General features: G+C 43.1%; 1 protein-coding gene and 1 pseudogene across 1 annotated transcript in view; one reads left to right on the forward strand and one right to left on the reverse strand.

Annotated features, from left to right (window-relative positions):
* The window catches only part of TPH2 (tryptophan hydroxylase 2), a 104,217-nt gene that overhangs the window by 69,008 nt on the left and 16,116 nt on the right, over positions 1-19,093 (forward strand). The window lies entirely within an intron of this gene.
* LOC119055864 (tropomyosin alpha-3 chain-like) lies at positions 1,389-15,051 on the reverse strand (annotated as a pseudogene).

A 19,093-nucleotide genomic window follows, 5' to 3' on the forward strand; every position in this document is an offset into this window, starting at 1 on the left:
GGAGAACTGGAGAATACACATTATACCTAAAGGCTTCCAATTCAAAAATTAAAACAAAACAAAAAGCTCTTTGGCTACAAGCGATGCCTGGGAGTTGAAACAGAGCTCCAGGCTCTCAGAGGCCAGCCCTCACATCGATGGTTAGATTTCCACTAGACTATACCACCAGCCCATCTTAGATTCGTCTTCATATCATATTTAACAATCTCAACTGCTGTTTGCTGGACAACTGGCTGTTCTTTCCTAAGCAAAGATAGCTATTATGGTGTTCGCTAGAAGTAAGTATCTCGTTGTTGTTGAGAGGTGACTGATTTTGAATTATAATTTTAAACACATACAAGCATGATCGTAACACATGTGTGCTGAGCACATGTCAAAGATTTATTTAACTCATTAATGAGAGAAAAGCAGGATGGCAAATCCGGTTTGAAGAAGAGTTTGGGGGACTGAGAGTATCTAGTCACTGAAAAAAAAGAATCCTGGAATAAGGCACAGAATAGTTTCTGTCTTACAGGGCAAGAATCTGTAATCTGGAAGTTATCTTTTTGACGAGGCAGACTTCATTTTACATGTCTGGGAAATAAACATAACATGCAACTTAATCTTCACAAAGTAATGTCTAACTCACAACATGTGGGCCCTAATCATCAGTAAGTAGGAAGTCAGATGAAGGTTATGTAGCTCCTTGATCAGTGCTTCTCTTTTCTTTTACTTTTTTGGAGAAACTTGTTCTTTATTTTGAAAAGACATTTGTCAGTTTTCAGTATCGAAATAGTGGCACTATTGCTTTTTCTTTCTCTCAATCGGCCCCCAAACAGACCAAACCAAAGGAGAGTACCTTTTAAGCCAGGAAGCTGCCCGATGCAAGCCTAACAAACCTCACAGAAACCTCTCCAGGAGGGGCTGGTGGGCGAGGAAAGGAACTTAAAGGTCAGCATGATGCTGACCCGGGCTGTAGAGAGCTTTCACAGCCAGATGGGGTGGCCAGTGCACCCCAACCCCAAAGAAGCAAAGTTCCAAAATAATATAAAATTTAAAACAGTTTTGTATGTAAACTATTCAAGATTTCTGCAGCACTAACTGATACAAAGCCCAATGAGATGGCACCTGTAGACACAGCAACTTCAGCCCCAGAAAAGGGGGATGAGATGATTTCGTATGGTTAAGTCAGTGACAAAAACATAATTTTCGTTCTTTCAAGGGGGCAGATAACTGATCACTTCAACATAAGAAGCACAAGATCCATTTTGTGAATGTTTGAGAAGGGGTTAGAGATGGGACAAGGATTTGGTCTCAGAGAGGCATCACCATCCTTTCAACTGGCAGGCTGGCCTCAGGCGGAGTCGGGGTCAGAGGGAGGAGAAGTGGCAGGGCAGGACCGGGGTCCTCTACGTCTCATTCCGGTCAAGCAGAGTCTGCTCCAGCATCCTTTGCATACAGGGGTGTTCCTCTTTGGTGCATTTCAGTTTATCTTCCAAGTCATCAATTGTCTTTTCTAGCTTGGCTACCGATCTCTCAGCAAACTCAGCTACTAATCTCGGCCTCCTTGAGTTTATCAGTAAGAATCTTCATCTTTTCCTCATATTTGTCTTCTTTTTGAGAGTACTTTTCTTCAGAGGCACTCAGACACTTCAGGGTCGGGTCCATCAGTCTGATCTGCTCATCCATCTCTCAACGACGGGACTCTGCCAGCTCAGCTTGTTCCTCTGTGCGTTCCAAGTCTCCCTCAATAATTACCAGCTTACGGGCCACCTGTTCATACTTCCTATCTGTCTTTTCTGCAACATCCTTAGCTTCTTTGAGTTGGGTTTCCTGGAGTTCCATCTTTTATTCATCTCTTAAAGCTCAGTTTTCAGTAACCTTCATACCTCTCTCGTTTTCATCAGCAGCTTTCTCAGTTTCCTTCAGCTTTCACAGGGCAGTGGCCAGGTACTCCTGAGTACAGTCTAGCTCCTCTCCAACCAGCTGGATCCTATGATTCAAGGAGGCGACCTTGGCCTCAGCCTGTTCCCGGGGCCGCCTTTGTCCCTCCACTTCCCATTGGAGGCACTCAGCTCTCTCCTCTGCATCTTTGGCCTGTTGCTGCAGAACTTGGATCTTGCATGTCACCGCCTCAGTGATGGTGATTCCAGCCGTGGTGCCCACCCAGCTCCTGCTTCCCTTCCTGCCCCTCCAGTTGGCACTGCAGCTGTTCCTCCCTAGAGATCAGTGATTTTCAAACTGTATTATAAAATAACCTAGAGATCTTGTGAAAATGCAGATTCTGGTCACATAGGTTTGGAATGGGGCCGGAGATATTTTGGCATTTTGACAAGATCCCAGGTAATGCTGATGCTACCGGTTCAAGAGAAGCAGGTGGCCTGTGAGACAGGTGGGCCTGTTAGACAATGCTCAAGAGTGTCTTTGAAAAGGCACATGGTAATCTTTTAGACTCATTTTCATATATGATACTTTTTCAAAACACTGGATCCATATCATGTGGCGAGAGAGGAGTTCATTCAGGTGAGTGCCATGTCATTGCTTTTGTTCTGTGTGTCTGCTCTTGCACTCCTGGGACCACCACCTGCTACTTTGCCATATGTTTTATATTATTGAATTTTACAGGAATGCATGAACAGAAACTTGCTGATAAAGTACAGTTAGGAACTAGTCATGGAAAAATATTGATTCCTCTTCTCCCAAGTGTTAGGAAATGTAAAGGGGATCCTTTCATCAGGTGGTAAATCCCATCCTGTTGATGTAGAGGACTTCCATTCAGTCTATTCATTTCTCACATCGTAAAGGCATTTATTTGAACAGGTAAAACTGAGCATCGCTTCTAGGAGAAAGCAATCAGTATGAATACATCACAGATGTTCCCCAAGCAGGATAAATCGACCTTTGGCCCAGAATACTGAGAGTTTTAGGTCATCCATTTGGTTCTCTTGACCTTGACACATGTTTCCCTTCACTTTCTGGTGGAAGGGGTTCTGCCACTGGGTCCTCTTCCTAAAGCTGGTGCAAGAAGTTTCTTGGCCAAGGGTAATGAAGGAATAAGCAAACTTCTCTGAATGTTCCCAGAACCTTAGGCTCATGAGGTGACAGGGTGAGTTCTGCACAAGGAAGGGTCCACGGGCAAATACACGTGGGAAGCTCTGGGTTAAATACAGTGAGCAGCTTTGTTTTCAAAGTGTAGGACTTCTCAGAGCCTTTGATAAGGTAAGATGCAGAGTGAATCTCCACAAGGGATACAAAATTATTTTTCCAAATTGACCATGCTCTCTCCATTTTAAGATGCCATTGGTTATAAAACACCCCCTTAATTGAATTTTTTAAAAGGGGGAATTAGCAAAATTTCTTGCATTGTTTGTAAGATGAAGTTCCATTTTGTTAATGTTAAAAACTGAAAAAAAAAGTGAATTAGCGAGTGAAGAAACTATCTTATATGGTCACAGAAATCTATTTCTATAGAATGTGTATCAGCACCTGGGCTATTGCTACTCCAAAGAGCACAGTTTAGGGCATACAAGTCTAGAATATTGTTTTGAAAGGGATGAATTCATTGTGAGTAGAGACCTAATCACCAGCTATTTTTTTTGTAGGAGTGAAATGTCATAAAATTAATAACAAAATTCTGTTTATACTTTATCAAAACAAATAATTTACTTATTCCAAGTGAAAGAGTTTGCATTGATCGAGGCTTTCGATGGCCATGAATCAAGTGTGTTTGAATTTTCAGGTATTACCAGTACTTTCCCATGCTGAGAGTGGTAATAAAATATACATTCCATCTTAGTACTCTACCTGAATTCATATTAGAGGTATAATCGAAAGGCAAGCTAGTTTATGAATTGGCAATTCATGTTTTTCTGTCCGTGGAGGGACATGAGCTTGTTTCCAGATCTCTCCTATCTTCGCCCAGCTGGCTGGGGTTGGGAAGTTTTGGATGCTTTTAAAAGAAAACTCTAGTTCTCTCTGAAGATGGATGACATTAAACATACATTTTAGTGTCTCTACAGAAAGCTTGAATTAATAAACCTCAGGCTAATTTAGTCTGTGCAGCACCTTTGAAGTACAACTATTTGGACCATCTGATACACAGCTGATGAAAGGCTGCAACGAAAGGAATGCACTTTCATATATTTTTAATTGAGGTATTTGGGTAGATGATGAGTTTGTGTGTTTTTCTGAGAGTAATCTAACGAAAAGTCAATAATATCTACTCCAACTCATTTTCACTCTTGTGTCTTCCATGAATACAGAAGAGTAGTAATTCCTGGCAAAGAGCACTATCTTTCTTTAGCCACATAGAGCTCATTCCATCCTTCTTCATTGTTTTCACCATTACCTTCCCTTGGTCCTTTTCTACTGGGGTGCTTCAAGGCCAGACCTACTTCTGCTATGGCTCCTTTCTGAGAGTTTTGATATAGAAACTAAGGCTGTTTTGCTTGGTTTGTTTTGTTTCATGTATGATGTTTATCACTGCCATTATGAGGTGTCTGGCATCTATTCACATCATGATAAGAACAGAACACCTCCATTGTCTGGAAATGAAAAGTGAGCTCTCACCCTCGCCATGGAGCTAATTTGGTTAGAGCATCATCCCCATATGTCAAGATTGTGGGTTCTATCCCCAGTCAGGGTGCATAGAAGAATCAACCAATGACTGCATAAATAAGTAAAATGACAAATTAATGTTTCTCTCTCTCCCTGTCATTTCTTCTGTCTAAAATCAATCAATAATTTATTTAAAAAGAAAGTTCTAGATTGTCCACTATGTTTAGAAAGAAAACCATTTGTAGTCCGGAATAGTTGTATATTTTTGCAGCTCAGATCTTTCTTCATCATTTATAACTATGTCCTGGGGGCTTCCAAGAGTCTTTATACAACTGCAGATAAAAGAAAAACAAACCCCAAACCTACTTTAGATATTGGGAAACTCACAAAAATACAGCTGCTTTGGTAACTGTTCATTCTCTGTGTGCTGAGTGGACTCTGTACCCACCTAATTTTACCCACGTGGATGCCACAGGTCAGCAGTTGGGCATCTCTCAGCACTCAATGCAGCTGCCGTTCAGGATCTTCTGTGGGCATTGTACGCAGTGGTGCAATGAGGACAAAGTCTGAATCTGAAGCCAGCCCGATAGGGCTGGAGTGCCAGCTTTTCTACCCCCAGCTTTGTTGAGATACAATGGACATGTGACAATGTATAAGTTTAATGTGTACAACTTGATATAATACTTCTATATGGCAAAATGATTGGTTAGCTAACACCTGCATCACACCACATAATTACCATTTATTTTTTCTGGGGGGGCGCTGAGACATTTAAAATCTACTCCCTTAGGTACTTTTATGTATATACTATGATATTATTAATTATAATTGCCATGCTGTGGATTAGACCCCCAGAACGTATTCATCTTATAACTGGAGGGTTGTGCACTTTGACCAGTTCTTTGTCCCCACCCCCAACCCCCGCCCTCTAGCCCTTGGTACCACCGTTTCAGTCTTCACTTTCGTGCAATTACCACTCTAGATTCTACGTATCAATAATATCATACAGTACTCGTCTTTCTCTGTCTGACTTATTTCACTCAGCATAATGCCCTCCAGGTCCATTCGTGTTACCACAATTGGCAGAATTTCCTTCTTTCTCATGACTGAATAATGTCTGAATAATGTTCCAATAGGGGAAAAAGTGTACATATTTACATATATACACACACATACATATATATGTGTATACACACATATATGTATGTATACATATATCTTTATTTATTGATGGACACTTAGCTTGTTTCCATATCTTGACTATTTGAATAAAGCTAAACACACAAGGGAGTGCAGTCATGTCTTAGAGATCCCATTTTTATTTTTTCTGGATGTATACTCAGAAGTGAATTAGTGGGTCATATGGTACTTCTATTTTTTTTTTTTTAGAAATCTTCATTTTGTTTTCTATAGTGGCCATACCAATTTACATTCCTAGCAACAGTGCAAAAGGGTTCCCTCTTCTCCATTTCCTGGTCAGTATTTGTTACCTCTTGTCTTTTATTTTATTTTATTTTATTTTTATTGATTATGCCAATATATTTGTTCTATTTCCCCCCTTCATTCCCCTCCACCCTGCACATCCCTCCCCCACCATTCCCCACCTTTAGTTCATGAAAACGTGTCTCAAGTTCTTTAGATTCTGTATTTCCCCTACTATTCCCCCTATCTATTTTCTATCTACTGTCTATGCTACTTATTATCTGTACCTTCTCCCCCCTTCTCCTTCTCCCACTCCCCTGTTGCTAACCCTCCATGTGATCTTCACTTCTATGGTTCACTCCTGATCTAGCTGTCCTCTTAGTTTGCTTTTGTTTTAGGTATGGTTGTTGATAACTGTGAGTTTGCTTTCCTTTCACTGTTCATCTTTTTTATCTTCTTTTTCTTAGGTAAGTCCCTTTAACATTTCATATATTAAGGGCTTGGTGATGATGAACTCCTTGAATTTGATCTTATCTGAGAAGCACTTTATCTGTCCTTCCATTCTAAATGAGAACTGCTGGATAGAGCGATCTTGGGTGTAGGTCTTTGGATTTCATGACTTGGAAAACCTCTTTCCAGCCCCTTCTTGCCTGTAGGGTCTCTTTTGAGAAATCTGCTGACAGTCTGATGGGAACTCCTTTGTAGGTGACAGTCTCCTCATCTCTTGCTGCTTCTAGAATTCTCTCCTTTATTTTAATCTTGGCTAATGTAATGATGATGTGCCTTGGTGTGTTCCTTCTTGGGTCCAACTTCTTTGGGACTCTCTGAGCTTCCTGGATTTTCTGGAAGTCTATTTCCTTTGCCAGATTGGGGAAGTTCTCCTTTATTATTTGTTCAAATAAGGTTTCCGCTCGTGACTGTTCCTCTTCCCCTTCCGGTATCCCTATAATTCGAATGTTGGAACGTTTAAATATGTCCTGGAGGTTCCTAATTCTCTCCTCATTTTTTTGAATTCTTGTTTCTTCATTCTTTTCTGTTTGGTCATTTTTTCCTTCCTTCTGGTCTACTCCCTTAATTTGAGTCCCAGTTTCCTTTCCATTACTATTGGTTTCCTGTGCATTTCCATTCATTTCAATTAGTTTAGCCTTCATATGTTCCTCTAATTTTTGACTAAAATCAACCAGTTCTGTGAGCATCCTGATCAGCAGTGTTTTGAACTGTGCATCTGAAAGTTTGGCTATTTCTTCATGGCTTAGATTTATTGGCTCTGGGGCTCTGAGTTGTTCTTGAGCCATGTTTTTATCTGTTTGTGCCTGTTACATATGAGGAGTAGAGCCTTAGTTGTTCACCAGGGCGGGGCCACCCAGGTCGCTGGTTTGTGACATTGTATGTGGGAGCGGGGTCAGAGAGGGAGCAATGGCGGTCCTCTCCACTCGCCCAGTCTGTCGCACCGCTTGCCCCCACCTGTTTATCTGAGCAGAAATGTGCAAGCCCGCCGCCCTTTGCCGAGCGGTCTCAATGCTCGCCTCTTCACTGGTTTATCTGCATGCAAATGCTTGACCGACTGCAGACAGCCAGCCGCGCCTCTTCCCTGTGTCTGCCCATAGCTAGCCTGCACCTGGGATCTGCGCCCTTGGCTGCCAGCGCTCCACCCCCAGTAGGGGATGTTTTTGGCCAACCTGTTCCACTGCTGTCTTCACCCCTCTTACTGGTTTAGCTGAGCATTTTGTTGTTTTCGGACTCCGTATTGTCGATTTTCTGTGTGGTTTGGTTGCGTTTATTGTTGTTAAAACTTTGTTGTTTTTAGGTTTGGTTGTGTGAGGATGCAAGGTGTTTCCACCTACGCCTTTATCTTGGCAGAAGTCCACCTCTTGTCTTTTAGATGGTAAAAGTTCCAGCTTTGTTACTTCCCAACCTTGTACTCAGGGACAAGTTAAATGATCTCCTTGTGCCTCGAGTGTCTTCTTAGAATGGTGATGTTTTCCTACCCAGTGCTGACTGGGGAGCACATAGGGCGAGCCGCCTCCATGATGTTTGCCTTTATCTACGTCACACCCAGGTGCTGTAAGAAATCCTAACTGCCCCAAAAGAGCTGTGTTATGATTTAAAGAATTTTGAAGTCATTTCAAGATCTGGAGTTCTCTAGCTCCTCACCCAAAGCTAACTTCTTCCTGTGGTTCGAAAGCCCTGACACTGAGCCTGTCTTACTTTTTCTTCTCAGAGTGAGCCGCCATGCATTCATCAAGCACAGAGGACTTCTGAAGTCATTTTAATTTGCACAAAGATGTACAGAAGGAGTTTTCTGGTTTAATGAAAATGGGGTAGGCTCTCCAAATCGTAGACTTGTATTAACAGAAATATCTGTGGTGTAATTCCATTTCTAACAAAAGCAGACAGAAGATGGCTGGGAGGTTTTTTTTTTTATGAGGTAGAATAGCAGAGGTAATATTATATCGAACTATAGGAATTTAATTGCCCCATTACACAAATGTTGTTTTCATATAAAGGATTCAAAAGGATTTCCAAAGCTATTCTTCTGGACAGCGATAGAAAAACCCAGAATGCATTTAGTGAATGTGAAATGTAGCACTGTACACGGGGAGCCACCGCAATGAATGGCAGCTAAAAAAGAAACACGGCAGGAGATGGAACACACGGTGATTAAAAATCTCTTTGCTCCCCTCTTAGAAATATTGTAAGTTGCTTAGAGTTTTATATGCTTGTCACAGTAATGATGGGCATTTCTAGGATATTTCTGATGGGTGGACTTCATAGTGGGGAAGGTTTCCCAGAAAATGAAATGCTGTCACTTGAGGACTCAAATCCGAAGTGGGTGTGAGTAAGACGGCTGGGAGGGTTGGGAGCATTGAATCACCCCGGGGGCATCCTCCTTCTTCCCAGAGTCTGCCAGTCTGCCTCTGTAGGTTCCATAAAAAATCACTTGTGGAGTACTGGAGTACTGGGGGCTGAAATAGGGAGATTTGAGGGGGGTCCTTTACTAAAACGTCTTCACAAAAACCTTTGTGTCTTTTCCTATTACAAAAGTGACACATATTCATTGTAGAAAAAACTTTTAAAAATGGATGCAGTAAGGAAAAGAATATAAAGATCATTTGCAACATCATGGCAGTGGTAATACTGTTAACATTTGGTATATGGCCTTCTAATTTTCCTGAAAAGTCATTTTGCCGAGTCAAGTAAGAACTAAGTAAAAGGGAGCCCTGGTTTTGGGGAAAGGAGCAATGAGGTGTTCATCCATTTATCAAAGACTTAGGCTGTCAGGAGAGGCTTTGTCTTGTACATCAATAGGAGAAAGAATAAACTGGAAGTGCTCTAGAAATGAGGAATTTATGATTTTTTTGTTCATATAAATTGTGGAGTGTTTTAGTGAACGTCTTAGGTAGCTAATGAGTTTTGTTTGCTTTTTCTTTTGAGAAGTTAGCCAACACAACTTTTTTTAAATTAGAAATTTGTTTCCATACATATTTTAATTGTCAGCCTTTAGGTGTTGCATTAGTCTTTTTCCCATTAGCAAGTACTACTTTTATCTAATCAGTGTTCACCCTCCTGTTCTCCTTTTGAGTAAGATCATAAACATCTTTCCTCATAACACTTGACCTCAGATAATCATCCTTGCAGGGAGTGAAGGGGAAAGCTGGAATAAGATAAAGTGAACCCTACTGTGTAGAACACTATTGGTTTCCTCGAGCATGTACATACATCTTCAGGGCCTGCTTGTGAGGCAGCAGTGTGGTGGGTGATTCAGAGCGCAGGTTTTGTGGTCAAATGACCTAGGTTTGCATCTGGGCTCCATCACTTCCTGGCTGGGTAACCTTGGATAAGTTAATGAACCTTTCTGCGTCTTAGTTTTTCATCTTCAAAACTAGAACAACGATCCTCTCAAGTCTTGCAGAACTGTTGAGGATCACTGAGATGATGCAATGTGAAGTTGCTTAGCACAGGGCTAAGTGCCCGATAGTGCTGGCTCGTGTATTGGACTTGACTGTACTCTCATATATCCAGGTGGCCACACTGTAAGACTCAAGGACAGGAAAGGCCCCTGTAGAGAATTTCTGTCTTCCGTGTGACCTTGGGTAGTTTTCTAACTTTCAGCAACTGGGGTTGTCTCTTCTGAAATGCAGGCTATGCAGTTTATATTACAAAGGGGTTTTAGATGGAGACAGCATACTACCTGGCAATATGAAGTGTTTTAACCATAAATAATAGAGGGAAGGCCTTCTCTAAAAGATGTCAAGCTTCTCTCTGGAGGTGGAGGAGGCCTCCCCCTGAGTTAATTAGCACACCTCCCTTCAGCGAACATAGAGAAAGGCGAGTGGCAGGAAGCAGCTTGGGAAAACAAATGAATAAATATCGTTTGTGCCAGTGAGAGCACATGAAATATGAAACCCTGACTAAAGTCTTCAGGCAGATTAGGAGTGATGCTGTTCATTGATACATGCAACCCTCCCTTAATAACTAAAGAAAGCAAGAAATTCGGGGTTTCAAATCTTGGCTGCTCCTCCTTGTGAGTTCAAGTTTCTGAGAATTCAAGCCAGGTGTTTGCAGTTTGGCTGTAAGACGGCTGCGTTAACATAACGGTATGCAAAGAAGCTGTTGGAAGACTTCCAAAAGATGTTGCTTGTTCTAGTTTCGATGCATTTTTGGATGTGTCTCCATGTTGGTAACAGGAGTCCTATGTTGGTGTCTAATTAGCAAGGTTTGAAAGTTCCTTGTGACGAAACAAGGAAAGATACCTTTAAATGGCATACTTTAGACACATTTAAATGTTTAGCTTTGACAAAAACTTTGTTTTGGATGTTTACCTCAAATATAACTGAGAAGCCTTAGTTCTCCCCAGGTGAAAGTCAAGGCTATAATCAGCAAGAAAAGGGGCACTGGATTCTACTTCTTTGCCATGGTGATCCAGCAAATGCATGCATGACCTTGCTGGATTCCCACTAAATATCATTTCCACAAGTCTGATAGAATCAATTATAGCCCATTCATTCACTGATTCAGTAATATTTACTGAGCCTCTACTATGTCTTAGGCACTGGTCATTACGCTGTGAAGCAGGTAGACATGGTCCTGCTTCCTGGGGACTTAGAGTCTGGTGAAGGATACTGATAAGTAAATCGGGTTTTAAATATAACTTGATAAGTGCAAAGACAGGGGGAGGAGGGAGCTTACAAGGTCAGTTCCAGGGAGTGGGATGAATGACCAAAGGTGGTTTCCCGGAGGAAGACTTTCTCAGCCGTCGAGTTGGTAATTTTTAATTTGCTGTTATATATGCTCACTGATAGAGCAGATGTTAATACTTTGGGGAAATTTTGCATCTCAATGAATTGTCTGCACATCAGAAATCTCCCTAGATTGGGTTTCAGGAGCTGTTGAGCTGGAAATAAGCCCATAATCTCCCACCTGGAAGGGATTTTTCTGTAGAAACTGAGCCCCGAGATGGGTTGAGTCAGCCATGAAGGTAACTATGGGTTTAATCGCCTCAGAGCAGGGAACCTTCTCCTAAGTCATAGCTCTCATACTGAATTAGCATTTGAGTCTCACTATGGCACTTGGAGACCCTCAGGACTCAGGGTATTGTCCCCTAACGCAGTCCCTGGTATCTGTAGGGTGCTGTACACACAGCTGGTGCTCAATAAAAATTTGGCGAGGAAGGCAATCCTCATTTTATAAATGAATCAAGGAGGCTTGGATGAGTGAAAAGACTTTCCCAAGACCCTACAGTGAAATAATGACAGAGACTGAGCTGTTAGATTTTCTAAGCCCTGATCTGCTGCACCAAACCACTTCTTAGGAGTTGAGGATGCCAGGGCAAGGTGTGGCCAAGGGCTTGGGGTCCGGGAGGCTGGTTATTAATCCGGAAGTGGGATTCAGACTCTGTAAGTCACGCTGCCCTCTACAGGGGTTACAAGTCAGCACCCTCTGTTCTGGTTAATGTCTATGGTGGGCAAGAAAATGATATATTTAGCCTACGCCTTGCTTACATTTAAAAAACGGGCTGCATTTACATATCAGAGCTTATCACATAAACGTCCAAATTTCCAGCTTCCCTGAAGATCAGCCTCTCTGGCGGTCAGAGGGCCTTCACCCAAGGAGACAGTCGGCCGCGCTGAGCTGCTGTCCCCACTCACTGGGGTGCCTGATCCTGAATTGGGAAGTGAAATTTTATCTTCAGTCACCTGCCTGTCTTCCCTTCACTGAGTAGGGGACTCTTCTGACCAGGGCAAGGGAGGGAGGACAGAAGGATTGGGTTTTAGGCAGCAGCAAACATACCAGTCCACTTGGATGCCAGAGCCAGAGGGTAAGTTTGGCAAAACAGCTTGTCATGAGATACCAGAAATGTTTCGTGCTGTACCATTTTTTGCTGTCTCATGTATTCTCACTAATCCCTATCAAATTTATTTTGTGCCCATCAAATAATGCATTTACATCAATGTTAAGAAGATTGCTATAGTATAAAGCAATGCTATGTAGTATTTAGTTTTGTGCTTTGTCATATGACTTTTTAACATAAACATGATGTATTTGATTTCTAGCCCAGCTCATTCATCATAGTCTCAGCTCTTCCAAGCTATACTAATTGCAGTGTTTTCCTCCCAGTAAGACTCAGAAGGCTTGGCTTCCCTTAGTGACTGGCTTCAGTGTGAGGTCCTTACTGGCCACCGACAGGGCTGTGCTGTGTTACTCGGATGATCCAAAGGCCACAAAGGAGATGAGGGCACCCACCCCAGTGCAGGAGACAGAGGGCAGCTGCAGGCAAGCTAGGCAGACCCCAGCCTAGTATACACCAGGTACAGCTGTCAAGAACATGGCATGAATTCTAGGGTCTGCAGTGTTCAGTCACTGAGGACAGAGGGTGGACAGTGTGGTAGAGAACAAACAACATAGACATCGGGGGTCAGGCACAACCAATTCCCATGTGGCTCCAGCAGCCCTAAACTTGCCCAAGTTCTTCAACCTAATCTCATACCCCATCTGCAGAAGGGGGGATTTAGCACCAGCACATAGTAAGAACATCATTAATGTTAGTTATTCATTTTATTTTCTCTATTTGGTACACAAGGGACCTAAGCCTGGCTAAGTAACTTTCCTCAGGTGAAGTAAAAGGCAGAGTCTGCCCTTGCACCTGGTTCTCTCACTCCAAGGGCAGCGCGTGCAAAGTACCACGTGCTGTTACCTTTGCGGTACCTGCCTCTCGAGGTCTGAGCATGATGTGAAGTGCTTAGCACTGTGCTGGGGTGCAGGTTTCCGTAAGTGGCTGTGATTATTGTTAGAGACAGGGGAGCTCCACAGAGCCAAAATGCTGTCTAGAGGTTCAGTTACCCACGGACCCTCACTGTGACAGGGACCCCAGTTCACAGGTAACTATTTTCAGCACCATTTACACATATAGATGGCAGTGTCAACTCTGAGTGTAAGAGATGATGGTGGCAGTGGTGATGGTTAGTGACTAGAGAAGAAACATGACTTCATTAATAAAAACTTAAAATAGAAGGTGCCTCAGTGCAGTGGAGTAGCGAGAATGGCTCTCTCAGCCGAACATACCTTTTTCGTCAGTTTTGAGACATATGAGCGTCCTCCAGGATTCCTGGTCTTGCCTGGAAAGAAATAGGGGAGGAAGTGCAAGCTCTGTAGTCCCAATGCCTAGGAGGGTGTTGCTTTTTGTAATGCAGAGATAAAAATGAAACAACCCTCTAAAAGAAGTGGTGACTACCCACAGCTTACTTGGAAGTCAGTAAAAACCTCATGTTTCATACCAGCATTCAAGAGCTGACCTTTACAATCACCACATCTGGGGAGAGTGTGTGATTTGATGCAGAACATTTTAGGGCATGCCGAAAAATGAATGGCCAGGAGTGTGCTCATCAGTTTCCTTCTCCTTCAAGGAGCTCAGAATTGCTTAGGTTATAAAAATCAGTTCTTGGGCACTTCTGAATCTTAAGCATTTGCTTAAGTAGGTCTTCTGTGCAAAGTAGATTAAGCACATGTATAAATGGGATGCTAATCTACGCACCTGGTATAAAGATGACGGGCGTGTGTGTATGTGTGTCCTCAGAGTGACGTCTAGCCATTTCAAGATAGCTAGTTATGTAATATGTTCAGCAAAGGTCCTTTGGAAGAGGGTGGAATAGCTTTAAAAGGGGAGACACACTATGTGAGTCACTTTGTTACAGAGATCTTGCATTGAGGTCCATGTACTACATCTAGGAGCCAAGGAATAGTACTGATGAATATAAAACCAGCTTTCAATTTATACAACTCAAAATGCCTGCAGGTCCAGAAGGCGTTAAAAAGAAGCCTGGTTGTATTCCTAACACCATTTTTAAAGAGCCAAGGAACTATGTGGCAAACAGAATTGGACAAATGGTCATCTCACAGATTCATGTCCAGGTGAAATAGCGTCTGTCTGATCTCATGTGTCATCATCTGCTAAATGAAGGTCTGGGCAGTGGTGCCGAGAGAAACTCTTCGTAGTTGCTAATTCTGGGCAGCCTGGGCCATGAGGCACCTCAGGGCCTGTATCTATCACAGTCAGACTCCTCTGTACCCCGACCAAGCACAGTTAGCATTTTCCCTGGCTACTCTCCAGTTGGCTCCAACTTTCAGAAACAGCAAACTGAAAAACTTTCCTCCTGACATTTTCTGATGAGGATCCAGATGTCAGAATCAGTGGGTTTTCAGAATTGCTGCTTGTAGTAATGAAGGAGGCCGGAAGCCACTTAACCACCAGGGGGCTGAGCTTCCGCAGGAGACACCTGCCAATCAACCTTCATCCTGGCGCCTGCTAGGAGGCCCGCTCCTCTCTTGCTCTGGCTTCGAGGTTATTGGCTCTTGTCGAGGCAGCCAGAGAGAGAGAGAGACAGAGAGAGACAGAGAGACAGAGAGAAAGATCAATGAACACATCTATTTCAGCAGCCATAAGTGAAAACTGATTTGATGGGCATGGTAGAAAGATTTTCATCTTTTCAAAGCCTGTACTATTAGAAAATTTGCTGATGGTAGTAGTTACTGGTCCGGAAGGTTGGCACTGACCTTGTTGGCTTGGCCCACTGGGAAACCTTCTTGTTTAACCATTCCCTCTCTTCCTTCAATATTTGTAGAGTACTGGCCACATGTCAGGCAGGGTGCTATAGACCAGGCATTAAACAATAACAAACAAGTTATACCCTGTCCCTGGCCTCGGGGAGTTCAGAGTCCGACAGAGGGAGAGGCAAGAAGACTGGCAACTTCAGGGTGGCTCCATACGAGCTAGACGGAGGGTGAGAAGAGGACCACCTGACCTGGCACGTGGGCAGCAGTGGGTGATGGGCAGTGACAGGAACATTATAGACAGAAGCCAGGTGTGTGCGAGGCCCTAGATGGGAAGCTGAAGGGAGTACGGTCAGTCTGCACAGGGGCAAGCCTTTCCCTGAGGGGTGGGCGATAGGGACGGGGAGGGCCGGAATGCAGGAGCTGGGTCCTGGGGGTCTTTTCTGCCTTCCACAGAAGTTCGGACCTTTACTTTACGGCGGCGGGGACAGGGAAGTTTTGTGATTGGGCTACCATATGGTCCTTGTGACATGCCATGGAGCCTTGAGCGTAGAGTGCCTTGCAGTGGGTCTTCTCAGGGTTCCAGGGGTGGATCTGCTGCTTGGGTGGCACCGATGGTAAGTGAATGCTGGTCGCTGCTGCCAGTGCATGAATGGGAGGAGGAAAAGGAGGGGTATTTTTTTCTCTTTAAATAAAAAAATACCATAAAGCCTGATGTAAAAACTAGTAAATATTAGATGATAAGTTAGGTGGTCTTTTTTGAAATTGAAAATGCTCTTAGATAAGAGATAAGCTGAAGAAGGGGCAATAAAACTGAAATGGCCAGAGGGCGTTTAAAAAATACACTTGTTCTGGAAAGCAACCTGAAAGATATAGGAAACAGGGTTAAGAACCACACAGAGAAACTCTGACTACAACAGTGCAGCTGGGAATCGCCCACGTCGGTGCATTTTTCAATAAAAGTTGTTTTCTGCTGACACTTCTTTTCTCCTGTGATGCTCCCCTTATATCTGATGATCAATTTTCCACCAGGTTCGTCATAATGTTTCCTCAGAGCTTAAGTTTTTACATTTTAATTCATACTATGGCTATTCTTAACCTAAGACAATATATGCTGTTTGCACAACCGAGGTCATTGTTTTCTGGCTGACAAGACAAGTTACTCAAATCTTAACCCTCCTCTTTTCTCTGCCTGTTCTTGTCTGTCTTGCTTTGAGCAGAGTCACTGGCCAAAGAGGCGGTCTCTGCCTGTTCAAGGGGAGCCTGTGACCTGGCGCACCTCATAGTTTGACTTAACTCTGTCTTCCCATGATGTACATTCTGGGATCTCTTAAGTCACCCCTCCCCCAACCCACTGATGTTATTCTTTCCCTCTTGCCAAAGCCCTCCCAAGATTCCATTTACCTTTCAAAGTCCAACACAAGCTTCATACTCTTCGAGTTCTCAGATTGACAAGCACACTGTAATTTCAAGACAAAGAAGTTTGTGGTGGGGTAAAAACAGCAGAGGTTAATTATTATTTTTTTATTAGTCTGGTCTTCCTATCCATATGGCACACCTCTCTTGAGTATAGAACCATATCTTTTGGTACTTTTGTAATCTCAACTAGAGCTCAGCATGGAATTTAATACATATAAATTAAAAGATTTTGATTATGGTGTGACCTGGCAAGAGCTGTGGTGATTTTCACTGAGAGGCTCATGGTGAAATGAGCCTAGACCTCTAGGGGCAGCCGCAATAGCTTGAAGCATTCAGCCAATGGGACTTGGAATCTGCGCAGCCCCTGGCCCCCATACTTATGAACACAGGAGGAGTGACTTCCTTTGGCCAAGGGGAGGCTTCAAGAGTGGTGTGGGTGGTCTGTGGTTACAGGTCAGCTGTAGCCCTGGGACTGTGGATGACCAGTGTCATTCAGTGGTAAGTTTCTAGCATTGCCTTTGCTCATATCACACAGGACTAGCTCAGGGCAAAATAACGAAGCCTGCAAATCTTCTTGTCTGCTGTCTGCCCAAGCCCAGTCCCAGGAGCTTTCCCCGTCAGTGTCCTCACTCTGCAAACAAAGCACCAGGTTGTCATTGCCATTGCACCTAATGTGATCTGGCTCTGTGTGAGAGTCTTGGGAGCATCTGCAGTTTAAATAGTTAAAGAAATAACAAAAATTGAGGTCTAGTGGGAAGTTTCCTGTCTTATGCTGTTTGAGTGATGGCTTAAGCAAGGCAGCTTCCATTTTCACTTTTGTTTCCCAATGTTTGTTGATTTGTATCACCCTAATATTTCTGTCCTACAGCTTCCTGCTCAGCTCGACAGCCTTACTCTTCCAACCCTGTATCATTTGTAATTTAATCAGGATTAAGGGAATTTTGGCCAAAGGTAGAAGATACTTGCTGCTTGTAAACTGAATTGCAATGTAGTTAAAATTCAAACTCTAGTGTCTGGGGCTGACTGATAGAAGGGTGAGCAAGGAGGGGACTTTGAATGGCCTCCATCTTGTAAACAGTGGTTTCTCTGTATTCTCTGACATTACTGGTTATTCCAGCATGGAACTCCTTCTGTGTGTTTTTAGATTTTTTAAATTAATTTTTTATTGATTATGCCATTACATTTGTTCTATTCCCCCCTTCATTCCCCTCCACCGTGCACACCCCTCCCCCACCATTCCCCCCTTTAGTTTATGTCCATGTGTCTCAATTTCTTTTAGATTCTGTATTTCCCCTACTATTCGCCCTCCCCCTCTTTTCTATCTACTGTCTATGCTACTTATTTTCTGTATTTCCTTCTCCTTCTCCCACTCCCCTGTTGCTAACCCTCCATGTGATCTTCATTTCTATGGTTCTGCTCCTGATCTAGCTGTCCTCTTAGTTTGCTTTTGTTTTAGGTGTGGTTGTTAATAACTGTGAGTTTGCTGTCCTTTCACTGTTCATCTTTTTTTATCTTTGTTTTCTTAGGTAATTCCCTTTAACATTTCATATAATAAGGGCTTGGTGATGATGAACTCCTTGAATTTGGTCTTATCCGAGAAGCACTTTATCTGTTCTTCCATTCTAAATGAAAACTTTGCTGGATACAGCAATCTTGGTTGTAGGTCTTTGGATTTCATGACTTGGAATACCTCTTTCCAGCCCCTTCTTGCCTGTAAGGTGTCTTTTGAGAAATCTGCTGACAGTCTGATGGGAACTCCTTTGTAGGTGACTGTCCCCTTATCTCTTGCTGCTTCTAGGATTCTCTCCTTCATTTTAATCCTGGCTAATGTAATTATGATGTACCTTGGTGTGTTCCTTCTTGAGTCCAAGTTCTTTGGGACCCTCTGAGCTTCCTGGATTTCCTGGAAGTCTATTTCCTTTGCCAGAATGGGGAAGTTCTCTTTTATTATTTGTTAAAATAATAAAAGGTTTCCACTCATGACTGTTCCTCTTCCCCTTCTGGTACCCCTATAATTCAGATGTTGGAGCATTTAAAGATGTCCTGAAGGTTCCTAATTCTCTCCTCATTTTTTTTGAATTCTTGATTCTTCATATTTTTCTGTTTGGTCATTTTTCCTTCCTTCTGGTCTACTCCCTTGATTTGAGTTCCAGTTTCCTTTCCATTACTATTGGTTTCCTGTGCATTTCCATTCATTTCAATTAGTTTAGCCTTCATATGTTCCTCTAATTTGTGACAAAAATCAACCAGTTCTGTGAGCATCCTGGTCACCAGTGTTTTGAACTGTGCATCTGAAAGTTTGGCTATTTCTTCATCGTTTAGATTTATTGGCTCTGGGGCTCTGAGTTGTTCTTGAGCCATGTTTTTATCTGTTTGTGCCTGTGTATCTGTGTATGAGGAGTGGAGCCTTACCAGTTGTTTACCAGAGCGGGGCCACCCAGGTCACTGGTTCGTGATGCTCTATGTGGTGGCGGGGTCAGAGAGGGAGCACTGGCAGTCCTCTCTGCTCCCCACTCTACCTCACTGCTGGCCCCCACCTGTTTATCTGAGCACAAATGTGCGAGCCCGCCGCCCTGTACCGCGCGGTCTCAATGCTCGCCTCTTCACTGGTTTATCTGCGCACAAATGCTCGACCGCCCATAGACAGCCAGCCACACCTCTTCCCTGG

The sequence above is a fragment of the Artibeus jamaicensis genome, unplaced genomic scaffold (assembly GCF_021234435.1).
Source record: "Artibeus jamaicensis isolate MK-2021 breed Jamaican fruit bat unplaced genomic scaffold, CSHL_Jam_final contig_233, whole genome shotgun sequence".
Classification (NCBI taxonomy): domain Eukaryota; kingdom Metazoa; phylum Chordata; class Mammalia; order Chiroptera; family Phyllostomidae; genus Artibeus; species Artibeus jamaicensis.